Source organism: Agelaius tricolor, unplaced genomic scaffold (genome assembly GCF_023055355.1).
Source record: "Agelaius tricolor isolate 1412-34295 unplaced genomic scaffold, bAgeTri1.0.p SCAF_4, whole genome shotgun sequence".
NCBI lineage: Eukaryota > Metazoa > Chordata > Aves > Passeriformes > Icteridae > Agelaius > Agelaius tricolor.
In genome coordinates this window covers 5,401,553-5,410,713 of record NW_027269264.1, presented here as the reverse complement: position 1 = coordinate 5,410,713, position 9,161 = coordinate 5,401,553, and positions in this window count along the sequence as shown.

The following is a 9,161-nucleotide window of genomic DNA, read 5'->3' as shown; positions in this document are numbered from 1 at the left end:
CAGGGACTTTTTCTCTTTTGGCAAACCCTTGTTTGTCCTCCAGATGGGGAGAGAGCATCCGCTGCAGCAGCGGTCATTCTGACTGCCCTTGCAGGGGACAGTCTCCAGCAACGACTGACATTTCCCCGTCAATAGCTAATATGCCTCCTTTGGAAAGATCCTGCTCTCCGAGTCTTGCAGCAGCAAGCTCTTCCTCTTGCCGGGCTCTCTAGCTCCTTTGGGATCTTTGAATCTTCAGGAGCAGCCTCCTTTTGCTTGTGATGAAATCAGATCGGGCTAACTTGGCTTCCTGTTTCTTTTTTCTCTCGCAGTGCCTGCAAGGCCTGGCTTTCCTTCATGCCAACCAGGTGATCCACAGAGACATCAAAAGTGACAACATCCTTCTGGGCCGGGATGGCTCCGTCAAGTTGGGTGGGTATTCCCGGTCAGGCGCAGCGCTCCGGGGAGGCGGTGTGGGGCTGCTTGGGAGTGGCTGCCGGGTGCCCAGCAGTGGCGCTGGTGAGAGTGCAGGGAGCACTCTGCAAGCCCAGGGCGCAGCTGGAAGGTGCTGAGTGGTCTAGAGGGCAACAAGTTGCCAAGAGTATCTTTGGTTTGTGTGTATTCCTTCCAAAGGGAGAGAGTTACAGTGTAAACGTCCAGGGGAATGAGGACAAGCCACGGTGGGAATGGTGGGTGGGTTGTTAAGTGGACAATTGTTAAGTGGACAAATGTCCTTGGCTGCAGCCCTGAGGAAAGAGAGCCCAGCTGCTTTTCCAGCTTGATTCACCCACTTCATTCTGGGACTGAGAGTGAGGAACTCTTTTCCTTGGTTTCCTATTTGAAGCAGTGTTTGTTTTTCTCCTCAGCTGATTTTGGCCTCTGTGCTCTGCTCAGCCCTGAGCAGAGTAAACGGAGGTCAATGATCGGCACCACCTGCTGGATGGCACCCGAGGTGGTGAGAGGAGAGCCCTACGGCCCCAAAGTGGACACCTGGTCCCTTGGCATCGTGGGAATTGAAATGGCCAAAGGAGAGGCTCCTTATATTCGGGAAAACAGTGACAGGGTAAGGTGCAAATACGCTCAGATAGCCGTGTCCTTCTGGCCCTTGTCTATTAAACAAAATCCCATTCCCACAGCCTGAAGTGCTTCCACCAAGGCCCACTTCTAAAACCGTCCCTGGGGCTCCCATCAGCTGTCAAGGCTAGACCTGGTGCAGCTTGGAATAGCTGGGGCTGCACTGGGACCTTTCTTCCTTTGGGAGAGAAGGATCATGTCTAACCGTCTGCTAAGGCAAGAAATTGCCACTGTAGACTGCAGCTTAAAAGATGGGGTCTAGGTGAGCACTGAAGGCTATGGAAGAATCACGTAGAGTCTCCTGTTTCCTTTCGCTTCAGGCCAACTACCTGATAGGCAAGATCGGGGTACCAAATCTGCACCAGCTCAGGCTACCCCGTGGCTTGTGTGAATTTCTGGGCTGCTGCCTGCAGATGGATGTGGACAGGCGAGGCTCTGCCAAGGAACTTCTGCAGGTACAAGGCAAAGGGGCTGCAGGCCAAACAGCTGTTCCCTGTCAGGGTTTGCTCCTCGGCCAAACTCCAGGCAATCAGATGGGCCCCCACGTAGTAATCTCTGCTCTGGATGCTTTTCAAATGGAAACCAAGTAGGATCCAAGACTGCTTGAGGTTAGAAGGGACCAGTGAAGGTCATCTACTCCAAAGCCATGGCCCCTGGCAAGGACATCTTCAAGTATATCAGATTGCTCAGAGTGCCATCCAACCTTGAATGTTGCCGGGCCTGGGGCTCCTCCCAGCTCTCTGGGCAGCCTGTGCCAGTGTTCCAGCATTCTCCTCATAAACAGCTTCTTCCTTAGAGCCAATGTGAATTGAGTGTCTTTTAGCTTCAAACTGTTGCCCCTTGTCCTCTTGCAATTGGCCCTGTTAAAGATATGTCCCCATCTTTCTTGGAAGGCCCTACAACTATGGAAAGGTGTCCTTGGGGCTTGCTCTTCTCCAGGCTAAACAAGCACAACTCTCACAGCTGTTCCTTAGAGGAGAATTCCCACCTTCTGGTCTTTTCTGTGGCCCTCTTTGGCTCTCGGCTGGTGTATTCAGGTTTACCTGGTAGCAAAGGAACCGAACTATTGCAATGCTGAGGACGGGGTTTGAGGAACACAATGAAAGCAATCCCTGCCAAGTGGTTTTAGATTGGTCTGTGCAATAGCAGGGGCTGTGGGGGAGCTCACTGGGAACGCCCGAGGGTACTCAGCTTGTCCATCCCAGCCCACTCTTAGAGGTTTCTGCCAGCCAAACGGGGACAGCTGTGCAGGATTTGTGCCAGCCCCATGTGCTGCCTGGCCCGGTCAAGTAGATGAGATTTGCTGTGGCTTTGCTGCCAGGTTTTGTGGCAGACAAGGAGCTGCTGACCGGGCCACTTCCTTGGCTGTGCCTGCTGTGAAGGAAGATGCCAGCCGGCACAGGATAGGGGGTGCATGCCGAGGCAGACACTGCTCTTCCTGCAAGCCAGAGCTGAGCACATCTGTGCCCTGCTGCTTGTGTCCTTGCTCCTGGCTTGCTGCTGAAAACCTGCCTGTCCAGCGGTTCTGAGAACAACATGTGGGATCAATAATTTTCAGAGCTCTTGGGAGTCTCTTGAGGAATGCCTTAGGCCCCACTTCTCTCTTGGTCACTCAAATAGCCCATGTCTAGAGCAAATAGGATCTTGAATAAGTCTGTTGGCTTTCCTGAAAGGAACAAAACCTTTGGACAGCAGACAGCAATCCCACAGTGATATCAGGACCAAAATCCCAGAGAGTGACGCCACCTTGAGGAATGGACTAGTGCAGTTCTGGGCCATGTTTCTTGCAATAGCAGCATCCTGGACATGAAGGCAGATGTGCTGCTGGTGCCCTCAGTCCGATGTCTGTGTATTTCTGGGCACTAGAGGAATCCAGCCTGACCCTGTTAGGAACTCAGTTTGGAAAAGAATGGCTCCTTTTTCCTTTGTCTCTTTTAATTTGGTTTGTTTTGTTTCTTTTTCCCTTTGGGCAGCATCCATTTCTCCAATCAGCGGAGCCTCTCTTAAGCCTCTTCTGACAGGCCGATTGCTGTCATCCCTGCAGCAAGGAAATGCAGGAAGCAAAGGAGATGACAAGGACAACTTCAGCACTTGGAGAACAGAGCCTCTGAGAGCAGGTAGAAATCTTGAGCAGAGAGGGGCCAGGGAACAGGCAGCCATCAGAGCAGGAAAGCATGGTGGCATCTCCTTTTCTCCCAGCTGCTGACATTCCCTCTAAATTTTGAGTTAGAACAGCATTGCTGGAAGGCACAAAGTCACTACTGATGTGCACTTTTCAGGTGGGGGGGTGGTGCAAAGCATGAAGCTTCCACTGATTCCTGGGGGAGATGGCTGGGACTTCATGTGGAAGTGTCTTCATCCCCTCACCAGGAGCTGGAAGGGCAGCATTTGGAGGCACAGCAGCTGCTGGCACAAGGGGCAAACTTCCTGGCAGAGGTACAGAAGGAGCAGGAGAAAAATCTGCTTGAGATGAAGCAGGAAGTTGCCACCATGCAAGCTGAACAAGAAGAGGTGCGAAGCAGAGACAGTCAAAAGGCAAAGGCTGTGAAAAGAGAGCTTGTGTGTTGTTTTGGACTGCTCTGCGCTCCTTATGGGCACTGTTTCTCTGGACACTGTCTGTCTGGGTGGCATTGTCTCTTAGCTGGCCCTTGGTAAACAGTGCTGGAGAGACCTTGGTGCCAAGAGGGCAAGGACCGGTCAGGTGAGAGGCTACCAGAGCGCAGGTTTGAGGAAGGCAGGAATGGTGTTGCAGGCCCAAAGAGAATGGGAAAGCCAGAGCTTTGTCTCAGAAGGAGGGAGGTCCCACAGGAAGCCCCCTGCAGAGCCAGGCTAGAGCCATGGGAGTGGGCTGCCAGTCAGGCTGCTGAGGAGGTGCCTGAAGCTGCTGAGTACGTCCTGTGCATCCTTTGTCTGATCGAGCAGTGTACTGTGTGGATGCCTCAGCATGAGCTGTAGCACGTTCCTCCTTGCTTTGGTGTTGGACAGACATTTTGGACTCCCTACAGAAGCCATTGTGGTTCTTGGATGCAGGCAGGGAGCACCTGGGGCATTCCTTTTGCCATTGAGGCAAAAGGTGGGAGTGGGTGGGCTTTGCCTGAGCTTCCTTGTGCAGTAAAGACAACAGCCGGGGTTGTTTTGCGAGCAGTAGAAGGCTGCAGCCTAGACATTAACTCATTGAAGGTGTGTGTGCTAGTCTGGCCAAACTGATGAGAACGCTTGGCTTCCTAGATTCCCTTTAGACTCCTGACTGGTAACTAGTCATTGGAGACAAAATACTTCAGAGAAATTGCTTGGCTGTGGGGCTGGTTTAATTCTGGTGTTGTTTCTATGACCGTTTGTACTTGTTATTTCTTCTCCAGATCACATGCCCCCCCCCCCCCCCCCACCCCCGCCATCTAAATCCCCACTCTAAGGGCTTTTCAAATGAAAATGAAGGAAATGTGCAGCGAAGCAATCGAGGAAACAGAAGAGATGACCACGACTACTTCATGATTACTTTCTGCAATGGCAGCTTGGAGCTGGACTCACAATAATAGTCCCATACACCCTCATGCCTGTTGGAAGGCTCCCTTCCATGTCAGCCCGGGAATAAATCAGGTTCTACATTTTCTTCTGAATTGGCCATTCTTTTTTAAAGATGGAAAGTCCCTCCTAAGGGCATTCTGGTGTGGCTTGGAATTGGGAACGGTTTCCTTCCTTTATCAACTCCAACCTACACTGCCTTTGGAATGCTGCCCATTGGCAAGTTTTTGCCCGGCCGAGGACTTTGGGAGGAGGAAGAAAGTGCAAATGCATTTCCAGCCAAAAGCCAGTGAAGAGCAGGGCAGCCTGTGAGAGACGGTCTGAAGTTCCACTCATTTGCCTCACGACCGTTTCAAGGACCGACATCGGGACCCTGAGGAGCCTGATCAGAATCCTGGCCTGCCGATGGTGGATGAAAGCCAAAAATCCTGAGGCCCCTGTGTCACAGGCATCTTTTCACTGAAAATCCTTTCTTTAGGATTTTTCCTTCTGAGAAGCTATGAGTCCTCAGAGACAGAATGTAAACAATGGTATCTGCTGCTGTGGAATGCAACAGGTGCACCTGTGATTGGCCCATCTTGGATGTTTATAATTAATGGCCAATCGAGGACCGGGCTATCTCGGACAGAGTGCGAGAGAGCTGCCTTTGTTATCATTCTTTTCTTTTCTATTCTTAGCTTAGTTAGCTTCTGAGAAAACCTTTTCCTTTCTATTTCTTTTTAGTGATTATAGTGATAATAGAATATATATTTCATAAAATAATAAATCAAGCCTTCTGAACATGGAGTCAACAGTCTCATCTCTTCCCTCATCCAAGAAGCCCTGTGAACATGGTCACACCCCTGAGCAGAGTTCTGGCCTGCCAAGCGATTGTTCGCAGCTGTGTCTACAGTGACTGCTTCCAGCAGGGCCTGCCAGGGGGCAAGGCCCCCCATGCGCTTGCACCTGCTTGGCGACAATAGCCCAGGAATTCTCCCACCTCTTGGCCTGGTTGGACTTTTCTGGGGTAACCTTTGGTAGTCCAAAGAAGACCCCTCATCAGCTTTTCAACCACCGTAACGGACGGACTACGATGGAAGAAGCCTCTCTCTCAAGGACTGAGACATGAGACCCCTATTTGGAGAAGCTCCCCCCAGCTCCCCCTTCCCAAGGGCTGAGACTGAAACCCCCAACACAGGGGAGCTGTGTGGGGGAGCCAACCTGAACAAAGAGAGATATTTGCCTGCAAGTGTGGCCACTGGACCAAAAAGACATTGGTCCTCGCCAGCTGCTGAGAACATGGACTACCTGTTACATCTGTTCTTTATTGTATCTTTTTCCCCCTCTGCGATTTCAATAGAAGATCTGGTTCTCCCCACTCAGCAATGGACTATAACAGAACCTCGAGTTAACCAGAACCTTTGAGATCTTCCCGACATGACTAGACAAACTCCATCAGCTGGACTACGAGGACTTTGTCTTTCTACACTTGCTAGCTATATCCCCTCTCTCTCTTTCTCTCTCCCCCTTTCTCTATCTTTTTCTTCTCCCTTAATCCCTCTATTGCATTTGCTGTGCTCATTCAATAAAGGTGCATTTGTTTGGATTAATACTGAAATCCCCACTGTGCTGTGTTTTGCACTCTGAGATCAGGAAAATGAACCATCACAACTCCCCACTCGCATGAGCGGATCGTGACACAGCCAGAACATCCTGTGCAGATCCAGGCTTTCAGCTGTGCCAATAGATGCTTTTGGTTCCTGCTCGGTGTAGCCGGCACATCTCCAGAGCTCCCACAGCTCCCGCCTCCCAGGTGGCCATGGCTAATAGGTATGAGGCTCTGAGAGTACAACCAAGAAGGTGGGCACATCTGCTGGCAGTACAGGAGAACAGAGAGGAAAGTGCCTGGCAGGACCCTGGCCAGCGAGGCAAAACACCCGCTGTACCTGCTCTTTGTCAACAGTACAGGACTGGTGGGTGACATCACTCTTGGGGTTGTCTGGGGCTCAGCAATGATGGAAAGTCTGTGTGCTTGAGTGGCTTTGTCCCTCCTTCTGTGCCTTCTGTTGTCCCTGTGCTCCGCGGTGTCTGCCCAGGGCTGTGTAGCTGCGTGGCACAGCTGAAGTGCAGGAGAGCCTCATTTGTCTGCCCTTTGAGATGGCTGCTTGTTGTCAATGGAGAGAGATGGGGAGACTGACTTGGTGATCAGAATCCGGTTTTCTTGTGGGATACAAGCACCTATAGACTATTTTAGGGAGACTAGTAATGTGTACTACAATGTTTAGGTTGAAGTCACTTACACAAACATGCATATAACAACATCTCTTGCTTGCATTGTTCTATAGGATTTTCTTTTTCTAGTAAACCTGTCTAATTAAATCTTCTTGCTATCTAGATCTAATTTTCAAAGTTCCATTTGCTTTTGCCAAGGCATTTTATCTATCAATGCTCTCATGCTAATAAGGTCCAAAGTACTCTCTGTCTCGTGCACCCCAATGTCTCCCCCTTCTGTGTCAACCAAAACCACTCCTTGAATGGTCTTATTAATTAATCTCTGCACACATTGAAGCAAGCAAGGTGTCAGGATTCATATAATTATTATCACAATTACCACATACATACCTATCCTAAAAAGAATCTTTTACTTTAAAACTCCAGCTACTCAATGGCTCAGGCTTGATGTTTATAAACTAAAGGCAATCCCAATGGCAGCTGCATTACTGGATTTAGAAAGGCTGCCAGAAGTGTAATTGTGCTAAAAGTTTTGATTCTTATAAACAAGGTGATAGGGAGAAGCATTTTTAGACTGATTCCTTCCCATGTATTTAAAATGAACACAAAAATCCAATTTCACAGAACCCAGGAATTCTAATTCTCAGGGTTCCACGTATGGTGTTTCAGGAAGGTAAGAGATCCAATTTGATGTGTTTTGATCTACTTTCAAAAAAAAATTTTTCGTGTAAAGTTCTGGAGGAGCTATATTCTCCCCTATTTTTTTGGTTTTTAATAACATGCGTGTTTCTCATGATGAACATGAAGGTAACATCAAGGCAAAACAATATGTAACATACCAATAAACTTAGACTAAGTAAAAATAAATCAGATAATAGATAGGATTAGTAGCACATGAAAAATAGAATGGTGATTTAAAACAATACATTATCAATTTCTTTAATATTGTACCATTACTTAGAGTCTGTAGTAATCAGCAAGCTTTATTTTTTTAAAGTGAGGGCTTGGAAAATCATTCTTGGGTAAGATTTCTATGTTCACCTTAAAAGGAGGTTTAGCTGTTCTAGGTCTAAATTCGGTAAGTCAAAATTACTTGAATATAATTTTTTTGTAAAAAAAATTTTCTCTACTAGTTAAAGCTAGGACTTGGCTTGGGTCTAGGCTTTGAACTGAAAGAGTCTTTTTAATATATTTTAGAAACCTCTTAGTAACAGTAGTTAGAAAAATAATATATGTTTTATAAATAGTTATAGAACAATAAGTGAAGGTTTGTAAAGTAGCTGGCTTTCTCATTTATCGTTAGTTAAATAGTTAGTTAATGGTACCATAGACAAATAGCAAATAAATAATGTTTGTAATAAAAAGACAGGGAATTCACATCACAAAATCAACACCATAGTCAGGGTTACTTACTATATCAGTAAAAATGGTCTTAAGAAATCGAGGTTTTATTTCCCTAGACATATATGACATTAAAGCAAAAAAGTAGAAGAAGGCATTAAATAACTCCTAACTAATTACAGTCCTAATATGGAATTGTTTCTCACTCTTCAGTATTACTTCTAAAAAATAAAATAGCAAAAACTGTTCTTATTTCTAGAGCAAAATAGTGTTATCTTGTAATTTAAAGGAGCAAATTTTGACAAAAATTGATTCAGACTTTATGTCATTCACTTGTATAGCAAAGGAATTATGTCTTATAACTCAAAGAGGTATACTTCAACAAAACTTAAAATCAACTTCACTAAGACTTAATAAAGTATCTCTAAAAGAACTTAAAGTTAACATCGCTGAGACTCAACAAAAATCAATCTTAACAAGAATTAACTTTTTTAAACTCTATTATTACAAAAATGTGACTGAAATTTTGTCATATAAGAGTTAAACATCAAAGGGAACAACATGTGAGTAAACAACTGTACTGAAATCTTTACAATAAAATTACCTTGTTAGAACTATGGAGTAAAAAGCAAGCACTTAACAAAGCTGGCAGTGGAATTAAATCTCAAAAAATCACTGCAGATAAAGTTCAAGATTTGTCTTGAATGTGAGCCAAAGAATCTTGAATTTATGCCTTACCTAATTACTCTCAGTGAACCATGCAGTTTTGCTATGTTATTAATAGGTAAAAAGACAGCACCTCTATACCAACACCTTTGAATTTTTCTAGTAACAATCCTGTTAAAAATCACAAGTTGGAAGATAAATCTCAACGCTGGCTGGTGCCAGGCAGGCGGGGCTGCAAGCCCTGCAGCAGCTTTTAAAGATTTCTTGTAGGATAGATTTAAGTTTGGCTTAGTAAGAGTAATGGCATATAAACACTGAAGGCTAAACTAAAAGAGATTTAGTAATATAGTACTAAATAGCTATACCAA